This window comes from Larus michahellis, chromosome 1 (genome assembly GCF_964199755.1).
Source record: "Larus michahellis chromosome 1, bLarMic1.1, whole genome shotgun sequence".
In the NCBI taxonomy this organism is placed as follows: domain Eukaryota; kingdom Metazoa; phylum Chordata; class Aves; order Charadriiformes; family Laridae; genus Larus; species Larus michahellis.
In genome coordinates this window covers 107,702,281-107,728,765 of record NC_133896.1, presented here as the reverse complement: position 1 = coordinate 107,728,765, position 26,485 = coordinate 107,702,281, and the positions used below count along the sequence as shown (strand labels likewise).

Below are 26,485 nucleotides of genomic sequence, written 5' to 3'. Positions count from 1 at the left end.
CTTGGATATGATTCAGCTCAGATCTTCAATGAGATCTCTGGGGACGTCAAGACTTCAGTCTTTGGGTTATCTGCTAAGACTTCTAGCAGTGCTATCAATTATTTTGTGAAGTACAGCCTCTGATCCACTGAAATCTGGGGAAAACTAATTTTACACACATCGAAACAGTGATTTTTAGCCTGGGCTGCATTTGAAATGGCAGCAGGAGATACAGGGAATTAACTTGTCTTCTACTGGCAACCAGTAAAAAGAGGAGGTACTGCAGAGGATGAATACTTGAATATTCTCCCCTTTTTACCCCATCACTCCCTTGCACATGCTCACTCTCCACTTAGAGACAGAGGTCAGAGAGAAAGGAGGCAGAGAGAGGAGGAAGGCAGCAAAGACAGCACCTCTTTTATTTGGGGGAGAAGAGGGAGAATGCCTACCGCACCCACAGTACACAAGACAGTGGATCTCTTTCTGGACCACACAAACAAAGGGGTGCAAGCCGACCCACGTTCCAACTGCTCAGGAGCCTCCAGAGCAGGCTCAGCCAAGGTCACTTTGTTGTACCCACAAGCTGTACTACAAAATAAAAGTAGAGCCAAGGATGAATTCTGGCCCTGAGGCACAGGGCTTCAGGAGGACTCCCTTCCCTATGGCACACCAGGACATGATTTCCCTATGTGGTCCTGCAGTTCAGAACGCCAAAAATCACACCACCGCGCAGTTTTGGGTGCCATGCTGAGGGGTGGCGCAAGGACACAGGGGCTGGTGGGGTGGTGGTAGGACTGCCCCAAGCACAGAGCAAGCCCCATCCTTTATCTCTAACCCACAAAACCACGAGGGAACTCTCCTACCCTCTGTGGCAGGGCTTTCTCTGCTTTTGGTCTCACACGTTCAAAGAGGAAGATAAAGTGATTTTTGTTTTTAGATGCACATAACACATTAATACAGTGCATCAATATGCATAAAAGTCCTCACGTTTTCATTTTGGTGCACACCAGTAGCTTAGTTTTCTCTCATGGCATTGCCTAAAGCATGAATTTTAGCACAGCTGTAGAGCAGAATCTTTGACTTTCCATTGGTATTTTAAATACTATGTCTTCCCTGCACAAATTCTTATTGCAAGTGTAGGCATTTTGGATGTATGTCTAAGAAAACTGAGTGAGAACTTGTTCTAACCTTTTATTTGTGCCAAGTAGCTTGGACATATTCACTATTTTATTAGCTGTTAAATTATCTAGCCTGTGTACTATTTCTACTGTTATGAGCTGGAAACACAAATTGCAAGATTCTTGTAAGTGGGGGGGCAATATTCTTTGTACTTTTTCACTTCTGGTTTATCACAGGTGGGGTGTGGCACTGTTTCAGTCTCTTCTTGGATAGACCCAAAGCTTCTGTGATTGTAATTTGTCTTTTACTTGTCCTAATCTTCAGTACAGAAAAGCAGAAATACAAGCAGGGCTAACGTTTCAAACTTGCAACCAAAAGTGGTTCTGGGTTTTTTTGTTTTTAATATGGTACTAATAAAAGTAGTCTCTACCACTCAGGAAGAGTTAGGAGTCAGAAAATGCAGTATTCCAGCTGGAAAAATTTAAGATGAGTATTTCTTTTGTTTTATTTTCCAACTACAGTCGCTCTAATGGCAATGGTAGAAGTGTTAACACATTAGATCAATATCCAAATGGCTTCTACTCTTTTGGTCCTTTTTTACACTTCAATAGATGAACAGGGAAAAGGAACAACAGGGAACAGAAAGAAAAAAAGCCCTGAGAGACCTGAAAGCTGAGTTTAAGTTCTCTTGTTCTCATTTAAAAATGAAATTTGCAAAGTGATAAACCCATAGTTGTTAACTCATGGTAGTTTCAGATCTGGCACAGTCTTTTGAATGCTGTGCACATCTCAGGAAAGGTCTACAACCTGTTTTTAAAGTGCTCACTTGAGACAAAGACTAACTAAATAATCTATATTCCGTATTCTAGTTTAATATATACCTTCAAAAAATATGTGTTATTAGGGAACATGAGTTTTCCAGGACTGTGGAAACTACAGCAAGTCACAGCAACTGGAGACTTCTCAAACAGTTAAAGGCCCCCTAAAAGACCTAATTTCTAGGGGCTCCTGATTCTCACGAAGAGCTGCTGCTGAGCACGGGTCAGTACTCTCTAGTCAGAGCTGTGAAGGTCTACCAACGCCAAGGTAGAACCTCAGATACTTGATTCCTGCAGGAGGTTTCAGGCTAAGGCCATCCAAATAATATGAGCTACCTAGCACCTCCACTGCCAGGTGGGTTCTTGACTGTATACTTAAGTGCATTACACAGGAATTGCCCTATGTCCACTGTCTCAGTAGGAAAAAAACCCTAGCTTAATAGGTGAGATTTGCCAAGTGGTATTGCTGATCCACTTCAAAGCACACCAGATTTATCATAGCCAATTTTCAGCCCAGCCAGGTATTCATACAAAAGATAGTAATTCATAAACCATGTATTACCTATAAATCTATTTCTTTATGAAGTTTTATCAATTGCTGCCACTGCTCAAGACAAGATTTTTCACGTGTAACTGAGAAACCTCTGTCCGAGCAGGTCATCCTCTACTCTCTGTAGGCAATGAAGAGAAAGAGATACAATGCAAGTCTTCTCATTGTTTTAGACATTTTATTTTCAGATGCAAAGCCCTGCACCCTAGAAAGGCTACTGAATATAAATGGAATGCAAAAAAAAACCCCAAACTCCAGTTTATAGATGGGCGCATTACATGCATTCAAAGAAGAGTAAAAAAGCTGGTGAAAGCACAAATCTTATGAGGAGCAGCTGATGGAGCTGGGGTTGTTTAGGATGGAGAAAAGGAGGTTGAAGGGAAACCTTACCACTCTCTACTACTACCTGAAAGGAGTTTGTAGAGAGGTGGGGGTCGGTCTCTTCTCCCACATAACAGGCGATAGGACAAGAGGAAACAGCCTCAAGTTGCACCAGGGGAGGTTTAGACTGGATATTAGGAAAAATTTCTTCACCTAAAGGTTTGTCAAGCACTGGAATAGGCTGCCCAGGCAAGTGGCTGAGTCACCATCCCTGGAGGTATTTAAAAAGACAGGTAGATGTAGTGCTGAGGGACGTGGTTTAGTGGTAACTTGGCAGTGTCATGTTAATGGCTGGTCTCGATGATCTTAAGTGTCTTTTCTAACCTAAATGATTCTATATGTCTACATTTAACTAAATGAATCTCTTCCCTGGAATTTTTCAGACTACACTGCTATCATTAGAAGTAGAAACTGCATCTCTTCTTTTAAATGGGGGGATTAGAATTGCTTAAAAATCATGCCCCTCTCAGTATTGTGCCACTTGAAATGCTGTGTTAAAGTTCCCCAAATAAAGGGACTCTCTTACCGTAAAAATATTCTTAATCAGATTGAGCCAGCCCTGGACACTGAAAGCAGGACAGAGATCTTTACAGCCGATTCACAGAAGATGTATTGATTCTAAACACTTAGGAATATAAAAAAATTAAAAAAATAAATAAATAAAGCTCATTTCAGGGAAGTGTAATAAAAGATACAAACACTATGCTGAGCATAAAGGATGTCTGGCTGTCATTGGACCTGAAAACCTTTTAATTTTACAATGTATTCTCTTCCAGATGTAAAGATTGCTCACCCATGCTGCTGTCTGTGATTTTTTAGTTTCTAGCCTACAAGATTAATTAGCTGTTCATCAACCAAGGTGCATATAAGACACATGGCAAGAAAGATTATATTGCTGCTATGATGGCTTTTAAATAAGAGGTTTCTGGCATTTAATATTTGCTGAATCTCATCTATTGATTGCTTAGCCTCGGTGCTAATTAACAAATAGTCTTTACTTAAATTACCCCTTCAAAATATCCTGCAAGAAATTCTTGACACACAAAACAATTCTTACACAGCATTTCTTTTCAGCATAAGCATTTCACTTCAGATATGGATTTTGTATGCAGCAATTTATTTCCTAGCTTTCTGTGAACTTGACTTTGTAATGCTTTGGTAAATTTCTTAAGCTTTCAGATAACTCTTCTTCTGTTTGCCTGGTATGCTTAGCTGCCCACCTCCTCCTGTTATCAATGCATCTACATGTATGTGTCCCAGCGACAGCAATGGTGTTGTTTAGTTGGTCCTAATTTTAATCATCGAAACACTTTTGCAAACATTGTCTTTAGAAATTGCATGGGTAAGATTTCAGAGTATCATTAGTGCCTTTCACTACAGAAATAGTGGGAAAAGCAGATGGCATAAAGCTTCTGAAGGAGCAAAAGGTTATGATTAGAACTCACATCTCTGTAACATTCAGACTCCGTTTGAACCTCTCTTTCAATACCAAGCTCTGCTTTGGTGACTTAAGTCAGATGTGATAACAACCCTTTTCTGAAGTATTTTTAAATTATGTATCTTTCTGTGTAGAATTGGGCTGCTTTGCTTTTGTGCATCTAGTCAAGAACAGAACATCATCTGCCCTTCCCTCCATCCTCCCCCATCCCACAACCTTTTCAGCATCCCTCGCAGTTCAATATTCCTTGAGACGGTAGAGATTTGTGCTTGGTATCTGCAAGCTTATCAGATGTAGACTTGTGGGAGGCATGGATTGTAATTTTGTGTGATTTGTCATTATTGGGGAATAGAATAGTGGCTTTTGTTTGGTTAGAAATAGTCTACTTTAAACATTATTTCTTAATAATTTCAAGTTTTTACAGTTAAATGTATTTTGTTTGATTGTGCCATTCGTACGTTTAGCTCATAACTAAAAGATTACCTGATAAATAAATATTCTAGATATAGACAGGATAGCAGAGTAAAGTCTGGTAAAAAAAAAAAAGCTATAGTAAAACTTCAAGATCATCTGCTAGTATGGCAATCTGGAGTTGTTGTTTTTAACAAGTGTCTTGTTTTTGAAAGTATCTACTCAAAACAATCAGTGATCAAATGATGCCTACGCAATAAGAATCCATTCAATATATTTTGTAGTATTTCTACTATATTCAAAATTGTATTTGTTTTGACTTTTACACATTTTAAATACATAAAAGTTTAGTAAGTCTGAGTACTTAAAATTATCTTAGTTCTGCCTATTTTGTTTTATTTATAACTTTAATGCAAAATAGTGGATATAGCAACTGAAACCGTGTCAGGGCTTGCGAGACTCTTGCAACCAAGACCACCAACTGCGTGAATCACATTCTTAGCATTTCATATTCTGGGTCACATTTTAGGTTTTATACGTAGTTTGGGAAAGTTTCGAGGTTTTATTTGATCAATGAAAGAGATTTATGCTTTTTTACCCCTCAGATATGACCTTGCTGAATTCTGCCCAATATGACCAGAGCTCTTGAGTATCTGTGCCAATAGGCAATAACATGTTCTCATGATAAAAATGGAAGACATTTTTAGGAGATGGAGTTGTACAATGAGGGATCAATAACAAGAATTCTTACTATTTCCATGGAGATTACGCACTGGAGATGGCTAAAGGAGGAAGATCAGGAGGTACTGGTCAATGATCATATGGCTGTGAGCTGCTAGTGTGATGCACTTGAGGAAAAAGCTAATGACACCTTAAGATGCTTTAGGCAAGATAGTTTTGAAAGTGAAGACTGTCCTTTGAAAGGCCTCACTGACACCCTATTTGAACTACTTTTCTGGTCATTTACATTCTGAAAAAATCAATGTAAGCTAGAAAGGGTACAGAGGAAGAACAGAAACATTATTAAAGGAATGGATTATTCAACACAGAAGTTACAAGAGTTTGGACAGTTTTGTTTTACCAAACACAGTTGAGAGGGGGCAAACTGGAAGGTAAGCGATCTGTTTCAAAGATAACATCAGTAAAAGTTGAAGTAAATACAAACTGGTAATGGATCAACTGAAACTGGAAGTTGGGAAAGAAAAAAAAAAAAAAGTGTTTTCATGCTCATCTGCGTGATCTGGATCAACTTTCCAGAAAAGCACCTGAGAAAAGTAACTTGCACTGTTTTAAGACAGTTCAATCAACTTTAGGCAAGGATTTATACACCTAAGAATTACAGCAGACAGAAAACTAAGTCTATTCTACAGGTTCTTGAATTACTGGTGCAATAGTACAGCCAAGAGATTTACTTGCATGACACCTATACTGTACTAAACCTATATACTGCATATAAACCATTTGTTAAACCTATTGAACCTATAACTGTATCAAACCATCAGAATTTCTTTTGGTTACCAGCCAACAGCAAGAAAGTTCTTTCTGCCAATGACACATCATTTGTTTTCCAAGTTCTTCTTTTTCCTCTGAATCCTGTGAGATTAAGCCTCGCGTGCCTTTCAGCGTTCAGCTTTACTGCCCTGAAGTTGGACCCATCGATTGGCTGCAGCTAGAGACAGGCTGCAAGCAGCACGTGCCAGCTTGCCTACCAGCAGCCAGTTCCCTGGGCTAGGGCAGCAACTCCTCTCCACTTCCCTCAAGCTAAGCCAAACTACCTCAGCCCAAGCTGAAAAAAGCAAAAAAGATGAGCCAAAAAAAAAAAAAATAATAAAGAAAAAATAGCATGAGATCTTACCTTTAGCGTCAGATGCAGTTTTAGGACCTCTGGGCATTTCTCACGTCATATTATCTACTACTGCAAGTACTTAGGGCATTTACAATACTCTTATTTGTTCCATGGCTTCTGTTATTTTACTACATCTCGGCTGTGTTTGTAACAGCATTATCAAGCAACTTGTTCCTGAACTGCTTGCGAACATGCAAAGTACATGTTTTGCGGAACTTCTAAATCAGACATCTGTGGTCAAATAGCCTGTGCATGCAGGAGGCTGGAATAAGCCTTAAAAACCATTAATAGCACTTAAAAGAAATTTAATTCTGTAAAACAAATAATTGTAGCTGTGAAACATATGTTTAATTAAGTGCTCTGAAACAGCAGTTGAATTCTTCTGAAGCTGATACTGTTTACCTTAGGTAGGAGCATTTTTCAAGCTGTTTGAAATAACTGGCAGCACACCCTATAAAACTTACTCTGAGAAATTATATTGCTAAAACACAGTAAATGCCCAAATCAATTTCCTAATACTCTTACAGCCCAGAGCCAAATTTTAACACCTCCCCCTCGACCAGCACCTCTGGCTGACAACTCCAGAGAGAAGCCTCTTTCTACGTATGATAATGTATTCAAATACTTACTGTACACAAATCCCAGAGTGTTTCTTGCTCCCCACTGGAACACTTCTTGAGGGTCTTAGCCTCTCTCTGGCTTAATTTTGGAAACTTTCCCTTCCCCAGGTGGCCTCCAAAAACCACCAGTTCCCTGATCTCCCCTCCCAGCCCACCATAAACAGGGACCAAATTGATTCAGCTGGGGTTGATCTACACCATCATGCTCCTTACCTGAGTCAACCACACAGGGCAGGAGGGAAGGCATTCAGCATACTATTTAATGAGGCTATTAATCATTAGAATTGTTTTTACTGAACAAAATGTGCTGCAAAACCAGTAGGCAGTAACGCTAACTATTATCGTTTCATCTGCAGTGACAAAGCAGTATGACCTAACTGCAGCTTTCCTGTAGTTCAGTTATTGTAGATATCACAGCTGTGATTTTCAAGAATGGCCTTGGTGGTTTGGACATGCTGCTGACAAAAACAATACATGAATTTTGAGTTCAGTGTCATAGACAGCTTTAAAGATTAATTCATTCCTCTGGTTTTGTTTACTAACATCTAATATCTCTGCTTTTAGTTGTTTCTGATCACAACGCTTGCTGAAAGAGAAAGGGAATCTTAGGGATGTACGCACGACAATTCCTTCTCAAAACAGGAATGGATCAAAGACAAGACCACCCTCCCATATAAATGCAAGGCTGAATTCTACATAGGAGCAGAATTAGTATGCTGACTGAAAGAAAACTGGGGGGGAAGCTAGATCCCTTATTTAATAATGTTTTTTCATTACAGTTTTCAAAAGTGTGATCTCCTTGAGCCACGCGTTACTTCTGAAATGGTTCAAAACATGTAGTGGAAGTTCTAGGTGTGGGAGTTACAATATAAGCTATCAAGGAAAACAATATATAGATAGATACAAATCAAAACAGAGGAAGATGACCTATTTAATCATTTACATAGGGCTGTAGTACATTATGAGATCTCATAAATACCAATCCCTGTAACATCAGAGATTAATTTTCCTCATAGAGCAGTATCTTTACAGGCAATTATATACCAATTAGTATTAATTAAGATCACAAAAGATGAAGTGTCGTACAGGAAGCAACTCTCTAGGGTGCGAAATCATGTAACATCAGGTCTACAAAGCATCTGCCTGCTTAATAGGTTGAATCACTGTCACGTCTAAGCACCTTAATCCCACCCTGCCAGGTAGGAAGCTATCAGGATCCACACACGGTCTCTTGTATCCTGCAGGTACTCTCAACCTATTTTTCATACTTCCTAGGAGTTTAGCAATGGAGTCCGAAACACTGGTTTTAAACAAACTGCTGTAAGGATTTGGACCATGTTACCCAATGGGGCTCCAGTTTCTATATGCTGCTGGTCACTTTTGAGTTCAGATCACAAAAGGTGTTCAAGCTAGAGACTGAGGGAAACTAAGTATTCCCAGTGATGGGCCCTTCAGCTCCGAATTGTGCTTTGCCCTTTCAACAGCCACATCCTGGAGACAGGCATGGTCCCTCCACACTGCAAGTGTGTTCCTGGTGCCTTCTCATCAGAAAAAAAAAAAAGAAAGAAAAAAAAGAGAGGAATTTGGAAAATAAGAATGAAGTATCTACAAATTATAATAGATGGTTACAATAGGGAAGGAGATTTAGCAGAATCTTTGTTAGGGGAATTCAAGCCACCAGCAGCCCTGAAGCTAACATCCAGCAAGTAAAAAAGAGCTGACAACGAATGTCACAGCCCTGAGCCCAGCCAGCCAAAGCCCTTGAAGCAAGAGGTTGCAGAGCATGCTGATGCACTCAGTGTCCTGACATCAAGTCTAACCCTTCTCTGGATAGAAAGGCAGGTCACAGAGGGGACAGCAAGGTACAGGAGATAGTCAGTTCTCATCTATACATATATTGGAATGGGGTGAGAAGATGAATCAGTTTATTTGGAGATGAGATAATTAAAGAGGTTTGAACCGAATGTGCAGGGAAAAAGCAGCTAATTATGCAAAAAGAAAAAAAGAGGGGAAAGTAAAAAGATTCTGGTGTCAAAACCACTAATTTATTAGAAGAAGAACATCAGCCAGCAGGTTGGACTGCACACTGGATGGAAAGCAATGAGGAAGACGAGAAGGCAGAATGATATGAACAAAACGAAGCAGCAGCTAATGGGACAAGTTTCTGTGAAAACAAGTCTAAAGAGTTAGAAATGCATATGCAGAAGTCCCTGCCATGTACAGGTCTAAACGGGTGTGGGAGGAGAGTGGGGGGGTTCACGCAAGCAAAATCTGACATCAGATACTGATTTTTGTCTACTGTCCAAAGTTGCTGAAATGCCTCATAAAGAAAGCATGCTTTTACAGTGATAGGCTTATAATAATTTCTTCTCTTCAATCCTTGAACCCATCAAAGAAATTTAGGAAGAAACCTAAAATCATGCTAGTAAACACATTAAAAGGTGACTGTTAAAACAGATGTCATTTTAGTTTCTTTTCTCTTGCTGAACTCAAGAAAAAGTGTGAAACAGAATATAAAATGCTAGAGAGAAAGTGCTCTTTGCTAAAAGGTCATTCAAACCAGGAACTTCAAAAGATGTAAAGCCACTTAAGTATTCTGTAGTAATAGTCACTCAGCGAGGTGTCAGCAGTGAGAGACCTGTTCTATTAACGGATATCCCTCCAGACTATGCCAGTACCTGAAACGTTGAAAAACACTTATTTATGCTTTTCTATTTTACAATGATCACAAAGAAAAGCCTTCCCTGGTTTCTAGGTCTTAGGCAACAAATTTCATCCAGTTTTGTAAGGAGATGTCTCCTGCAAATGCTCTAGTGAACCTGCGGAGCAGAGTAACAAATGCTGGGCCTTATTCACAGCCCTGTAATCCTATGGACTCCTGAGGAGAAAGTGACACATCCAGTGGAGATCAAAAGTACTTAGCAGCAGAGGCTCGGATCCCTAGAGACAAATGAACAGCAGAAGAAATGCTCTGAGGCATGAAACAGCCAAAAGTACAACTACAGAAACTAGGTAAAGCCAAAGTCTGACAGGGTTTGGGTTTTAGCATTAATGAAGAGGTTAAACAGTCAAAGGAAATCTTGTTAAACACCTATTCCTTGTGTTCCTTGCTGTTGCGTCCAAATGTTATTTAAATTCTGTTCTTTCCTTAATTAGTTTTCAAGTTACAATATCATATCACACTCACAGTCAGTATTTTGCTTCTCCTTTTAAAACCCAGAAAAAACTTTGCTTTTATTGAGAGCTGCCTACTCTTGGTGCTTCAATCCTTCACTTATCTAGAAATATATGCATAGATATAGATATATACATATAATAGTCCTTATGATCTTGACAATCTATAGTAGCTGGATACTTTAACACACTATTCCTGTTCTTGTGAACGATGAGGACCAATATCCAGAGATTTGAAGACACACAACATAAAAGTGTTTACTTTAAAATGCTCAGAACAAAAGCCCGCTCTAAAAAAAAAAAAATAGTCACCTGTATCTTGTCTTTTGCACAGGAGAGAAAGAGGCTGCAGTGATCTAAAGATACTAAAAGTGGCCAGGTCACTTAAACAAGCATCAGATCATTTACTGTAAACATAAGGGAAAGGTGTAGCTTGCAGCATGCTCAGTTTTTGAGAGGGCATAGACTAAGTCAGGGTATATGCAGAAGACAGGAAGGAGGACAGGGGTGAAAAGAGAAGCCCTAGGAAATTGCCTTTGGCTTTTGTCTCTTCCCTCACCTTTCATTTTTCCACTCATTTTTTCTCTCCCCACTCCTAGCAGCCTCCCCTGAAACTCTGCTCTTACTGGCAGCATCCAGCATTCACCCCTGCTTGCACCTACCCTCCTCTCAATCCTTCCTGCGTAGCTGGAGCCAGCTGCTCTATTTTATCATCAACTCTTTCCTTAACCTGCCGTGCAAGCCTGTTAGGAGGCAAAAATAAACATAATTCTTTAAACCCTGTTGCCCAGCTCCTTAACTGTAATCCTTGCCTGAATTGCAGCCTAAACCAGAGTGCACTGACATCTTTCTCCTGCAAAAGCACCCATGTGCCAGTGGGTTTTGTCAGCAGAAGTCCTAAAGGTCCTGCAGCAACCATCAATAAATCTTATTCTTCAGATCAGCATGAGCTATAGGCATTCACTACAAGTTATATGCTCAGCTTCCAAGTCTGCCAGTGCTGGAGCCCCATAAATCCCATTTGGCTGCCCCAGCAGTGCAGAGTCCCAATGTGCAGGGAGTCACTGTCCTCTCTCCTGTTTCCCATGCAACAGCCAAAGCAGCAAATGTGACTTTCCCCAGCCCACCCTCCCCCCTGCCTCACCGCTATCCTTCCCTCTGCCTCCCCCTCCCATGTCTGAGACAGACCTGACCCTCATCCTTGGGATCAAAGATTTCAACTTTATCTCCACCAGTGACAAACCTTGAGCATATTCTGTCTCAGGTGTTAGTGCCTCCAGTACTAACCAAGGTATTAGCCGCTACAGAGACCTTTCCCACAGCAGAAACCCTCCCTGGCACTAGCTTTCATCTAGCCATGTGGGTCCTGTGGTATTTACAAGTAAATCTACTTCCTCAGGCTTTTTAAGCATAAATCATAAACCCAATACTAGCATTAGCCACATCCTCAGCAGTACGCATAGCAGTCCACGGCTAGTCATGAGCCATGTGTCTCATCTCCACCATTCCTCCAAACTCCTCTTCTTCTGCAAAATCCTCCCTAACCTGAAGGTTATGGTTAAGCTGAGGGCCAGCAGGATCCCCCTATCCAGCACTCTTCCATCGCTGCATTGCTGTGCCTCTTGTCCAGACAAAATAGCTTGAGAAGAACAAGCCCAGTAGGGTAGGAGAGAATATCGGTTCACCTCACTCCTTCCTAGACAAATAAGGCCTGCCACAGACACATTTTGGCTGGTCTGCTTCGTTTTATAGTCCCCGCAAGTAGATTAGATGCTGTCAGAGATGGAGATGACAGCACTTGCTAGAAGCAGTCCCGGAGCAGTCTCAGTCTTCACAGGAACCACCCTGGGGCCAGTGTCAGACCTCCTTTGCAACGCATGATGCAAGATACAGTGACAGCAACTATCAGTTCGCACATTTCTGAAAACACACAGCCAGGTGTCCAGGCCTTGACAGGTGCCATGTTGGTTAAAAGAGGCTTCAAACAACAGGACCTGTCTTAAAACCCTGGGATCATTCCTGTTTGAATTTCCTTGCTTAGAGGATTTGCTATTGTAAGACTGTTAACCTGAAATGTGACACACAAAAGGGAAAAAAAACAGTACTCCATTTGTATTTTCCTCCTGACTAGGCAGGCTTGAAGTCCCTCCCTAAATCTCCATCAGGATAATGTGACATTTGGTTAGACCTTATGACTTCTGGCTTAAGCAGTACCAAGCTCCAATGCTGGGAACTATTTCAAGAGGTGGTGGAAAGGTGTTCAAGAAGGGGAAGCATTACTTGGGATTGACAAATAAGCAGTTGTGTCTGCAGAAGCCAAGGGGGAGGGTGTGAGCCTGAGATTTAAGAGAGGAAAATAATGAGATGAAACACTTCTTTGCCTTTTCATTATACATCTGGTTTTCTTAGAGATTTTTTTTTTCTGTGGGAATCTGAATATGAAACTGGAAGATGTTCTGCATATTGCCCTCTTACCTCACAGCTTTTATCTGAAATTTTGCAGCATCAAGTCTTGGCTTCAAATTCTTGAACTGTCACTAAACAACAGTGGAAAATTTATAGCGGAGTGAGTGGAGTGGAATTCTCATAAAAAAAAAAATAAAAAAAGATTCTCTTACTCCCAAACAATATGGTCTATGGGCACTTACATATTTTCAGTGTAAAATTGATTTGACTAATCTGTATGAACACTGTGTACTTAAAATCAATAAATCAATTGCATTTTTTCCATTTTAAAATGTTCTGATTTTGAAGACTGCTTTTCCTGCTACCTCTACGTTCCTACCATTTGTAATGTAAAGGGATGCTGATGACAGCGAAAAATTTGTTTTCCATGTGCTGGAAAGAAGTGAAAAACCCTGTTTCAATTATGGTTAATTAGGGTAGCTTTGCCTAACTTTATCCCCTCCTACTGAAAACGCACGCCTCATTCCAGCCTTTTGTCCTTCTTTGACCTCTCCTTGCTTACCTAATGTTTTATTCATTAGTGAGATATGGCAGGAAATGTCATGTCATTAGCGTTGAATTCGTCTGCTTTGAAGAACATCTACCACTTTGTGACAAATTGTATGGATTCTTCCATTAACAAATCAACGGATCTACTCACTTCTTTTAAAAAATCGTTAATCCGTTGTTACTACTGATAGCATGTTGCTTCTTCAAGGCAAATATTTAAATATTAATAAGTTTTAAATCCTAAAAGTTTCTAATAAGGTGAAAGCACTTCGACAGGACCTGTAGTCTGATCAGTATCTCCCTCCCCCGCCTCCCTTTCCTTATTGTTAGATGCTCAGTTTCTCAGATGTGTTATACATGGTAAATTGGTGAGATATATCTTGAAATTCCCAACTTTTCTGTGATATGCATCTGCTCCAGAGAACTGGCAAGCCTAAAAAGTTCAGCTGCGAATGCGTCAGCCTGAACCTAAAAAGTACAGATTGGAGGTAGTGACTCATTAGTTCACGATGGAGTAGCTTTGTGCAGCCAACTTTTTCCTACATTACATAGATCTGGGAGAAAAAGTTGGGAGGCTGGGGGCTGTTTTGGTTTTTTTGCTTATGTGTAGACTTCCATTCCACATTAGCCTCTAGTTTTGTATAAAATTAAGTAAATCTAGCTGTCTTCGCAGTGGGGAAAATCTTCAGAAAAGGCATTTAATAAACTCCTTTGTCTATCACTCATTTTTTTCTTGGAATTTGCCAAGATAGGCTCAAGTGTGCATAGGTACCCCCACCCACTCTAAGAAGGAAAAAAGAAAATTTCTCTGCAGAGACCGATCCAAATGAGTTTGTATGTGTGCGCATTTACTTAAGCAGCGAGAAACTGGATGAGGTGCAAGTGACCATCCTTAACATTAAAAAGTTGCCTGGTTTCTGATCCATAGTGAAAGAGAACATTGGAAAATTTCAAATCTTTCCACAGAGAATGGATAACAGATAGCGCAGCTATCTCAGCTGTCACAGGTGAGGTGGCCCACGGCAACTGGAGCAAATGAGAAATAATGTAGTTTTTACTCATAGGAAAAGGCCAGCTATCAGGAGTTTGTAGCCTGTAGTTGGAGGTTGTGAAGATGAATGTTTGTGTCTGAGAATAAATAATAGCAGCAATGGTCTGTGAATTACACTGGAATATAGTAATTACCATGAAGGATCAGATTTGTACCTCATCTTTAATCAAAACAAGGCAGAAGACTAAGGTGGCCACCCTGTGTTGGAGAAGAATAAGGAAGAGAAGAGTATTTTATATATTTGGCACTAGAAACTGAACTGCATGGTTTTTGAGCTATAACACACAATTTTTTTAATCTAAACCATACTGTGAAGCATAGACACTTTTAATGGATAGAAAGATGTGGTTTAGTACATGATTAGGTAAAAGAGATTGGAAAGCTTGTCCTTGAAAATATTTTCATTCAGGTGAAATCCAGACATCTTTACCTAAATCTGAACCATCTCTAATAAATTTTCTGTCCTCAATGTAAAAGAAAGTTGGCTATTCCTCACTTCACTGTCTTTTAGAGAAAAATGCAATTACTTTCATGCAGCTTTCAGGTACAAAGCAAAAATAACCAATGCACAGTATTTTCAAAATTCCTTGGTTTCAATAGCATTAAAAATTAATTTTGTCATAAAAGAAGTCCTACTTTTTCCTTATTTAATTATAAACCTCTCTACAATGTTCTCAAATACATTAACAAGAAAACGCCCTTTGTGCAGAAAGGTAAAATGTGATTTATCACTGCATATAAAAACAATGTGCTCAAGATGTAAACTCAGCCAGGCTGCTGGCTAATTTTTCTAAACTGCTGCAGCTTTTGTGTATGGCTTCAGATTGGAGTCCTGAACTGAAAAGCAGTTTAGCAGAACGGAGAGTAATTCTTCGACTGCACATCACCATTAAATAAACCTGTTTGAAAAAGTACCTTTGAAAGTGGCATCCTTTGGAGCTGTATTCACCAGGACCCCACAAACACCAGCCAATTTTGAAAATATTGAGTAGAAGTTGAGATTCTTGTATTGCCCAAATCATATCTTATCTTCCTTTTACAATGGTACTTGCCCTTACAAATATCCACTTTCTGTTAAGCTGTATCAGTTGCAGAAGTGATTCTTTCTTGTACATTCTTGCAACTTCAAGGAAACTCTGGTGAGAATTTGCTTTGGCTGAGGGGGAGCTTTCCCTTCGGTCGCATCCTGCTCACGTTCTCCTCCCTGAGCCTCCCTGTCAGCAGCTCTTGACGTTTGCTCCAATGCCAACCAGCATTGCTGAAAAGCAGACCAAACAATGATGGAAATATTCCTAGACTGGCTGAAGCTATTTGTCTTCAAAAAATACTTATAAAGAAAACAATCCAAACCAGTGAAAGATAATAGAAACACCTCCCACTTATGCTAGGTCTACAGGCTGTTTATTTACCTTCTCAGGAAGAAAAATATAATCAGTACCTTTAGCAGGCCCCAGTGATATCCATTGCCATTTCTATACCCTACACAGAAACTTTTCCCCAAAAGCTATTCATACAGCAGCACCTGCATCAGGAAGAAAGGAGTTAAATAATGGGAGCAGGTTTCTGTAACCCACCGTGGTGTCCAGTACCCCAAACTCTGATAGTAAAGATGAACCAACACAAAAGTTGTCTGTCTCCCAATCAGTGACCAAGCCACTGATAAAGTTTACAGCGAGATTTCCTCGCTTTTTCCAATAACTTTGTCTATATTAAGCTCTACATTAAAACAGTGTCACCGTTTCAGGAAAGTTTGAGCTATATGATCACTTTGCTAAAAGAGTATTATGTAGGACTAAAATGCTGCCTGCTTTAAAGATACGCTCTTGATACGCAAGACATTTCTTTGTGAGACAGACAACATACTTAGTCTACCTGTTGTACCAGTCAAGAAAAGGCATATAAATTTTAAAATCCCAGGCCCTGTCCCCTGGCTGTTAATCCCTGCCTTTCCTCACTAGAATTGCTCTGAGTGATTAAATGACAAAAAACCCTAAGTCATTTCAGTAACACAGCTTTCACAGAGAGATACTGGTGTACATCATGAGTTCAGATGATCGAGAACCAGCATGTTGCATCAACAAGTCTATTTAAGACAAGTGAAACTGTTATTTTCCTTTAATTCTGAGGAGACAGAGGCACTTAATTATTTCCTTAACTAAATCAAATATTGTTTTCCAAATGACTTAGAAAAAAATTTTTTCATCCCCCAAAATTAAAGCCTAGAATTTGGCATGGGAGGGGCAGACAGCGATGTGCAACTCTGTTTAAAATGTTGTTGATAGGTTAGAAAAGGAGGTAGTTTTACTGCATATTTCCTTATCTTAATTAATAAAAAAGAATCATTTCTCCTTGAAAATGAAGTTCAAGCTCTTTATTAGTCTTAGTCAAGAAGTTTCCTGATCTGTCAAGGTTTGACAGACAAGTCCTGAAAATTGTGACAAAACTCTGTGGCTTTCATTAAATGTCTGAAGATAATTTAATTCCCTCTGGCTCAGTTTTGCCATTTTTTTAAACTGCTGAGTCACCTTTTCACCTTGTTGCAGGGCCTGAAGAAAGTAAGCTTTGAAAGAACAGAATATTTTTTTAAAAGCAGATGAAGGGGCATTTATGTTAACTTCTTTCCTCTACTTACGCAATTTACTGAGGAATGATCTGTACAGAGAAGTGCAAAGCAACTCTGGCTGCTTGGCCTTGCGTATTTTGTCTTGTCTTCTTAGACGTCAACCCATCAAATAAGTTAGGGCTAATATAAAGTGCCCTTCCAAGCAGTTCATGGGCTCACATGGAAGCTTTTAGGTTCTTTATGATATTACATTTATCTTTATGAGAGAAAGTTCTCTCAGTCATGGTTAATCAATGCCCGGGACCCTAAATTGTTATAAACGTGTATCCATTATTTTGATTTGTGTTTCATAATTGATTCATGCTGAAGCAAAAGAGGGGGAAATGCATGCTGACATAATGTTGCTCTATTGCAACTTAAGTTATGTAATTCCTTAAGCTTATTAGTCAAATTGCTACCCGTTGTTGACATTAAGTAACAGTAATGTTTGCAGACAGTTAGGGCTTCTGTACGTTACCATTACTGTTTCCACACTCACAGGAAGCACTTATATGGTATACGTGAGGATACAATGACAGAACTCTGAAGTTCACAGTCTAATAGAAACAACAAAAAACTTGTGGAGGGGGAAAATATAATTCTGCAACTGCAATCTGGCATTTTTGTGGAGTTTAGAAGTGATCCCTGTTTGCAACTGCTCCTTCTCTTGTGCTTTTATAAACCAACTAACTGTGTGTTGTCCTCATGGTAGTAATGGATTTTTAGGAACAATGTACAACAGAGAAATCAGCAGAAAAGTTAGTCTTTCATCATGTTCAACAAAAAAACCCACAATTTTCCCTTGCCATAAGATGAGGACAGCTGTGGAAGCCAGGCTAACTTCCTGGAGCAGCAGAGGTCAAAGCAAAGCATCCATCCAGTCTGCAGCAAGACAGGTTGGGCAGCCTCATCTTTCTGCTGCTCCTGCCCACCCCTGCTTTAAATCCTCATCTGCAATTAGTGACGACATGTTCTAATCCTCTTCATACAAGCTATCAGAGGATTGTAATGTCATATGGGAAATACCAGGGGAAGAAAAACTCGGAACAAAAATCCTTCTTTCTTACAAAAGCATTCAATAACAAAGAAGGGAGAACTAAAAATAAAAAGCAGACAGGCTGCATGGGAAGGTTTGTTTAGAACTAAATAACTTCAGAAAAACAACTGGGCTTTCAATGTATTGCTGTTCCTTTGTGGGATTGCAATCTTGTTTGAGGGTGCAATATATGCCTGCAAAATAACGTCATACAGAAGTAGTCATACTCGTGAGTAGATATTATCCTCTTTAGGTAACAAAAGAAATAATAATAATAATCAGATTTGTTTCTAGAATTGAGCGGTAGCTTAAAAATTGTCAACAAAAATTACTCATAAAGATCATCCTACATATTTAACCCTTCACTTACTGTTCATTTTCATTTTTGCTGCCACCTTCTTCACAATCAGATGGCAAAGATTTCTTTGAAGTTCATGGCAATGAACATTTGAAAGGAATAATTTATTTATAGACAGATGATATTATGTAATGCTACATCCTCAGCTTCAAGCTCAGAAATATTTATTGTGCTCAGAAAAATTATCTTTCTTATTACTATTATTATGCCTATGCAGAATAAACACATTTTGAGCATATATCTTTTTCTTTCATTTATGGCAGGGAGTTTTTGACATTTGAGCATAGGCTCTTCCTTCCTATTTTATTCATTTGCCCTCTGGTCATTGTCAACCCCTGCAGTCAGAATAACAAATTCCTCTTTATTGCACTGTCAGTATGCTGTCATTATTGTGGACTTTTTCTTCTCCTGTAAGGCTGTTTTGTAAGTTTTTTTAAAAAAGATATACTACATATGTGGTCAGGATTTATAGGACTGTACTGATCCATCATTTTCTGACACAGCCAATGCAGTCACTGTAAATTTAATGCAAAAGAGAGTTCTCATCCAACTATGGACATCAAGACATTTTGAGAAATATTATCTACTTCTAAATCCTTCTCCCTTTTATACAGGAAACACAAACTCAGCTCAAGATCACAGATTGATTTCTCTTTGCCGTTGCAGTAAGGCTGTCATTTTCTTTATGCCACCTCCAGTTCCTGCTGGCTTTGGAGAAAACAAGAATTTGTGTGTGTGATTCTGAACATAGGTCTTCCGCAATATAGCAAATGGTGCTGCCAGTTGAGCTTTCAAAACAGCTGTCGGATTCACATAAAGCTGGTTTTTTTCCCATAATTATCTTAGCACAAGATACCATTTTGAAAGTCCTATTTAGTATCCTCCACACAGTAAGAAAGTCACTTTTAGTCTTGTCATGGAATTACTGCAGATGCTATTCTGAACTACAAAAAAGCTTGCCTTCGTATTCCACACATTTCACAAGACTTTTTCCATTGCTTTTCACAAGACCAAAGCCCTCATAATATCAATGTCTTTGCTAGGAAAGGAGGGCTGGAATTAATAGTTCTGCTTTTTGGTTACTGGCAGACCTCAACCTGACATAATAAATATTCAGACTTGAAGCAGGAGAACTCTGAGCCATGAGAAGCGATGGAAGCAATACATATGAGTCAGAGATGGAGGCAGGTCCAGAATTACTTTTGCTGGCTTAATTTCTTAAAGGTACTCGCTGCCATACATAAACTGAGATTATTGGGATTTTGAGCAGATGTGAAACGATTTTATATTGGGTAAAAAGAGGTTTGTTTATGTTGTGAAATATTAAGTCCTGATATGTACAACACAACCCTCTGCATCTGTTAAAATCTTGGCTTCTGTTTATTAAACAAAATAGTTAGTGCATAGGATTTCATGCAATTTCCTAGTTTTTCCCTTTAGCTGGGGATGTTCTGCCATAACAAAAATTACCCTGGTTGTAAATTACTTATCAATGGTTCCAAAAGTGATTATTTCTGTGGTTCTGTACTGTCTTCCTCTCCCATCTCAGTTTATAGGAATCACTATTCTAAAAACAGCCTCAGTTAAGGACTGGATATTAATTTATTTTTTTAATGTTCTTAGAAAGCTAAAAGAAAGCATAATGCCATATGAATTTTACCTGCTGGCTACGGAGGATTCTCCTTGGAGATGTCTGTTCAGTTCCCGTGCTGAACCTCTAGGTCCAGGGTACTTACATTTTAATTAAACTGAAAATGATGGGAGGTGAAACAGCTACATCCATATTACTACATCATCAACAAGGACTCCCACATCCATCCTCCCTTCCCATCCCAACAAGGTCTTCACAAGAGCTTTTAGGCAGCTCGCAAATCTGCCTGTGCAGGAATGCCTGGCAGCACCCTAAGCCAACAAGGTGCAAATAGCGATCTAAGCACCCAGGTGGCCTCCCGGTCCCCTTCACAGGACACTGTCTGCCCATTTCGGACAGGAATGAGGTTATTGGATAGCATGCCAACAGGAAAATTCTCGACTACATGAGCACACACATTGCAGAAATATTCCTTTTTGCATAAAAGGACCAGGAGAGAAAAAGGGAGCACAATTAGGGAGGGCCTGAGTGCAAAGAGCCAACTGCTTGCAAACACAGTTGAGATAAGGAGGATGAAAATATGAAGATGCAGAAGCTGGAAGGAAAGGAGAATGGGAAAAGGATAGACTGTAGACAGAAGGCATGTACAAAAAAGACTTAGAGTTTGACAAGAAGTAGAGGCTTCTTATCTTTCTACAAGAGCTAAACAAAATCTCTGAGGTGTGTAGGTGCTACCTAGACATTTTGATACCTATAATTTCTTACCTTGGAATGAAACATAGCATACAAGATCCCAAATGGGAACTAAAGCCAGCTTCCCCTCCCCTCCACCCCTTAAGACAGAAATCCTTTTGAGCATTTTAAGTTCACCTTTAAATTATCCCAGCTCTCATACACTCTTGCATTCTCATACAGAACATAGTTTTGCCATGTCCGATGGAGTTTGTTCAGGGAAGAGGATGCAGGCAACGGTTATACTAAGAACTTCCAAGCAAAACCAGGCAAGAGGGTTACTCTGCTTCTACCTTGATCAGTTGTTGCTGATCATCTGTCAAATGCTTAATGAGATACAGCTAAGTACATTATTACTCACATCTTGAGTGCTGCATATTTCCGTAGTAGGTCATGCTGGTCACTCTACCTTCTGTCCTTCCTGGCCTTGCACAGAGATAGCGAAATTTGCATTGCAAAGGAGGGGAGGGAAAGAGAGAGAGCATGGGCACTCATTTTAGTATTTAAACTCTATTTTTGCTGCCAATAAGTTAGATTTTGAAGGTTAATGCTCTGTACTGAGAAGGAGACTTGTTTTTGAAAAATGTAAGTCTCGCGTCTACCAGTGGCATGGGTACAAAAGTACTAACAGCATTTACTTTTCCATGTTTTTTCAATACATAGACTGATGTTATAATTCATTATTTGCTGTGTGCTTCCCAGCACCCAGGGAGGCCATTGCCCTTCCTCTAGCAATAATGAAACCCAGACTTCCCGAAGTTGCAATGACAGCCTCGAGAAACCATGCTATTGACTATCGTAGCCTAGGCCATAATGTCCTGTAGATGGTACAACAAACAGGTCTGTAGCCATCCTCAAAACCTGCCCGACACAGCTTTGAGCTGTAAGAACTCATCTGGTACCATGTCACAGCCAAATGGTAGTAGAATTATATTCTGGCTAAATCACCATGTTATTCGATAACGTGTGAAAAATTATTAGGTTTTATCCTTTTTCCAGGAAATGAATGATCTTTCCTAATTTCTTTTCTCACTTGGTCTTGTTTTTGTTCATTTTTCTCTGCAGTAAATAGGATTTGACTATTAGCACCTCACTGATGCACTTGGGTGCTAATAGCATGAGATACACTAAACCTGCTGGCTTGGCTACACAGCACAGACTTCCTTCTCCTTTTCCTTTTCCTGACCATTGATCTTCAGAAAAATTCAAGGATGACTTTTTGCTTTCTCGCAGGTTTTTGGCAGTATCTGGTGTTGCTAAGGGGGATTTTCCTACTTCCAGTCCAATCCCCAGGCTTCCTGACACAGAGGCACCTTTTCCAAGGCTATCCAAAACACAGGAGATGGTGAGTTGCCTTCTACCATCTTACACAGAGACTCTACACATGCATTTGTGAGGGATATACCTAATTTAAAGGTGACCAGATCCATTAAGTTGGGTCATCCATAGGGGTTCTGCAAAGCATGTTGAACAGAGAGTTTTGCTGAACTCTGTGAAATTGACCTTTCTGCAAAGTAGCGCAGGAGAAAGAGAGAAAAGTCTGCACTGTGAAAAGCCTACAGTAATAGAGGAGGCAAACATAGCCAGGTGAGGGTTGACCTACAGGCTCATTGCAGGCTTAACTGGGCAATTACCACAGTGCAATGGAAAGCTGCAGACCAGCCAGGGAAAAGATGTCAAAAAGGACAATTAGTTTGAGAAAAGTCAGGCAGTGGCCAACAGAGGGACAACTAAATAAATGGAGAACATCCAGCACAGTCTAAGAAGTTCAGGCACTGCAGGAGAAGCTTAGTCTGCAGTCCTAGATCTGACTGACCTTCTCTGCAGCCTTGGACATTTAAACACTCAACATCCACTTCAACTGAGGGGGAAAACAACAACGGTGGCAATATAACGCTTCATTTCACAGATATATTTTAAAGACTTAACCTTTGTAAGACACTTTGAAGATGAAAAGCACAGCAGCACTCATTACTTTGCTTAACCAAATTTCTCTGTGCCTAGCTGAACTTAAAATCTTTTGATGTTAGCTCATCACAAAGATATTTTGTGAGATTCTTCTCACTTTTATGTTGGCCTGTGGCCATTTCATGCCACTATATGCTTGTTTTTATTTCTGTTTTTCCTATGCACAGTCTTTCAAAGAAGTGACTTTTCCCATAGCACATAAATGTAGTTTTTTAACAACATGAAAGATGAAATCCCCAAATTCTTGTTTCCATAATGATAACATTTCATAAAGCCCTTACAACTGGTTTGAATACAAAAATATTTAAAAACAGAAGGGTAAAACTTCCTGCAACAGTATCAGGAGACAAGACTGTCATTTAATATTGAGATGTCTGGATAATAAAGTAAGAAGAAACAAATTAAAATCTTTAGCAGCCAATTGCCTGTGCAAAGGCACACAAAGTATGATTGCTCATAAGCAGATGTGAAAATTGCACAAGCTGAGAGGGGGTAGAGCAATGTGCCACCATTGGACATTTGAAGATATTCTTCCTGCGGTATTTAATCTCATTACTTTTTTGCTAGAGGAAGAAACAAAACCTCAAGGCTGATGTTTTCACATGTTTAGCACTCCTTACCTCGCTTATATCTACACAAGTTCAGAGTCCTAGCATCTCAGGATTGTGTCCGCACTCTGGGTGTCTGAAAGATCTGGCAAGGTGCACTCTAAAAGTCTTACAGTGAGAGAGGGAAAGACAAGGTTGCTGTGCTTGTAATAAAAGAACAATCAAAAAGTGTCACTGGGTAACTGCAAAACTGATGAAAATTAAGTCATCTAATAGTTTCAGGGTAATCTTAATGAACCATAGAGATTTTAGTGAAAAAACAGGTCGGAATACAGGCCAGTTTCAGCCTTTGCAAGCCTCTCCTGCTGCCATGAAGAACACATACAGAAAGACAAAGTGCCCAAATTTGTACGATTTTAAACTTCTAAGTTGGTTTTTAGTTTGGCCAGGAATTCCTACAACTGCCAAATAAGAGGACGAACGAACCAGGTACTGGAGGTGTATGCTGAATGGGAGCTCTTCTGATCTATGACCTCACCCCATTGCTGCCTAATTTAGCTTTTAAAAAGGCTATTAAAGAATGCATCATAAATCAGGAGAAATTCATTGCATATCTGCACGTAGCAAGGAGGAATAACTATCAAAGCTTCAGGAAAACAGCAAGGTAGATGATGCTCTTTGTCTCTAACAGAATTTTAGCCCGGGAGTTGCGTGCTAGACTGCATGAAATGCGTGCTCTGCTCCATACTGGGTTCAACTATGAAAGTTAGCAGCACCTGAACCAACTGCAGGTAGGGGGTTAATGCCTCTCAGTGCAGCTGTACCCATAATGCAGTATAAAACTCATCCTTTTCTATATATGGGAAGTTCATCAGATGTGGGGAATGTTTGGTTTGAAAGCTTCTCTCTGCTTTTCTCTTACCATTTTTAAAACCTACTTTCTTTCTTACTATTTGTTGCTTTGTCTCTAGTACAAGAGAAATTTTGGGTATTCATTAATTCTACTATAATACCTGAGGTGACATTACAGAGAGAAATTACCTGGTAGGAGAAAATGGAAAGGAATTATAAACAGGGTTTTTTTCTTTTTCTGATGGAAATGGGCTTGCTGGCTGCATGCTAGTTTCCAAAAGACAATGACAGACTGGCAGCTTAAAGAAAACAGGTCTTGACAGCACACTTTAGTGCACCGAACATTTTATAACAGTTTGTGTCATATAAAGCACTTTCATACCATTTGTGCTCCAGCAGCAGAGGGTTGCTCTGGCCCAGGCAGAACCTTTTGTCTTTGCATAGTCACAGGAGTCAATGGAGACAGATACCAGAATTATAAGACTTGTCTCTGGCTGGATGTACGCGGAGTGTCAGCTTCTCCCGTAAGCCCTCTCTGTATTCCTGTCAGCACAGCTCAGCAGACAGGCAGGGATGCAGAGAAGTATCAGGCATGTACCACTGTTACGTTAGTGCCCCATTTTCTTTAATACTGGGCTGACTTGCTGAGGAAAAGAAATAACATAAGCAAAGGAGGGAAAAGGAATGCAGTTGAAAGGCGAGTGTGTGTCTCATTAGCGCTGCTACGCGAGTTCCTTATATTCTGGGGAACTAAAAATATTTTAATGAGGAAAACAGCACCTTTTCAAATATTTCTTTGTAGAAAAAGGCTTTATAAGGACGACTTATTTCTAAGATAAATATAGGTAACACATGCACTATCTGCAACTTAAATAGAGACCAGGAGGGAAATTAGAAAGCAGAGTATCCTGATTACATTAAATTGCCTTCTTCAAGTGGTGGTGGTTGTCATTATTAAATAATTGTATGTTTCTTAGTATTGAAAGAAGGGAAATCATCAATACTAATGCTTACCTAAGTAAAAAAAAAAAAGGATTATTCCTTATAGCACTATCAGGCCTAGGATTTTCTGCTAGTAAAATCCCGTACACCTATGCCAATGTAAAAGTAACTGAGTTGCCAAAATGTTCTTTGATTTCTTAGAATTTAAAAAAAAAGAGAAAGATGTCTGAAAAGAGAAAACAGCCCCTCCCATACAGTAAGCCCTAAATGCAATCTCTGGTTTTAGTATTGTCGACTTTAAGGCTCAATACTTTTCTCATTATCATTACTGTTTCATGTATTTTTCTTATTTTAATGAATTTCTGTGCTGAGGCACATAGCTATTTTCTTGGCTATCTTGCTTCATTATTCTGATGGAAGCAGTCTTTTAATTTAAAACATTATTATTAAAAGTATTGTATGAAAGGTTTATCTGAAAGATATATTGTTTTGGCAATAGATGCAAATCAAAATGCAGCTGTCTAGATACTCAATTATATATTTTAATGGAAGACTTTGAGTAAAGCTTAGGCACAAAGGAGAAAAGTACTTATCATCATTTATCATTTAAATTACCAGCATATTTGTAGACTATTCATCTATTTCTTATACCTCAATAAGGTCGAGACTGAAGCTAGTTCAAAGGACAGCAGTTAGCTTGTGAAGCCTCTGTCCTTGGAAAAAATTGCCGCAGTGGTATTCCAAAAAGACAAGCTATTCTTGCATCTTTTCTCCAATGCATTAAGCACTAGTGTTTTTCAACATCAGGTAGGCTTATATTACGCCACTTCCTCTTTTGTAATCCACATAAATATTCACCATCTATTTGTCTTTGAATGTACTCCAAAGTTGGGTTTTTTTTTCCTTTGGGATCTTACAGGCTACTCAGTATCACTTCTGCTAAGGGTGGTCCATAACAATGCATACTAAATAATGCCTTCACTGGGATGCACATCAGAAACTAGGCTGTCCAAATTATATTTGGTTTTACTTTTAGTTTTGAAACTTGCGGGGTTGGTTTTTTTCTCAGCTCAATACAACACAACTGACTGTAGTTTACTGAAAATACTGAAGTTTACCAAATAGCAGTTAGAGCATCCTGAAGGCTCATGCTGACCAACAAACTCACACGATACCAGTTCATCTGTACCTTAGCTGAGGACATGCCATGGAGTTTAAACCCTGCAGCACTCCATGTAACTCGACCTTTCTTCAAAGCTGGTGTGTTCTTTACTGCTCAATCTTCTGCAGAGATCTCTGTAAGGCTGGGATCTGGGATAGTATCCTGAATGCTTATGAAGTCAGAAAATCATTTGGGCTCACAGAATCTTCTAAAATATTCAAGAAGACTCTCTCGTACCTTAGTCCTTCCCAAAGGGCAATATAATGCAGACTTGAAGTGCCAGCCTACCAAGGTCTCACGTTGCTGCCCATGTAAAGAGAGCAAGTACGCTCTGAAACCTCAAGGTCATGAA

General features: G+C 39.5%; 1 protein-coding gene across 6 annotated transcripts in view; it reads left to right on the top strand.

Moving 5' to 3' along the window:
- Positions 1-26,485, top strand: part of HTR1F (5-hydroxytryptamine receptor 1F) — a 116,875-nt gene that overhangs the window by 30,726 nt on the left and 59,664 nt on the right. For 4 of the 6 annotated variants that reach the window (XM_074599070.1, XM_074599061.1, XM_074599080.1 and 1 more), the window contains exon 2: positions 21,895-22,006. The gene's annotated coding sequence lies outside the window, so the exon portion shown is untranslated. Of the gene's footprint in view, positions 1-21,894; positions 22,007-23,868; positions 23,969-26,485 lie in introns of all 6 variants that reach the window. The other 2 variants (XM_074599101.1, XM_074599091.1) reach the window with 1 other exon arrangement.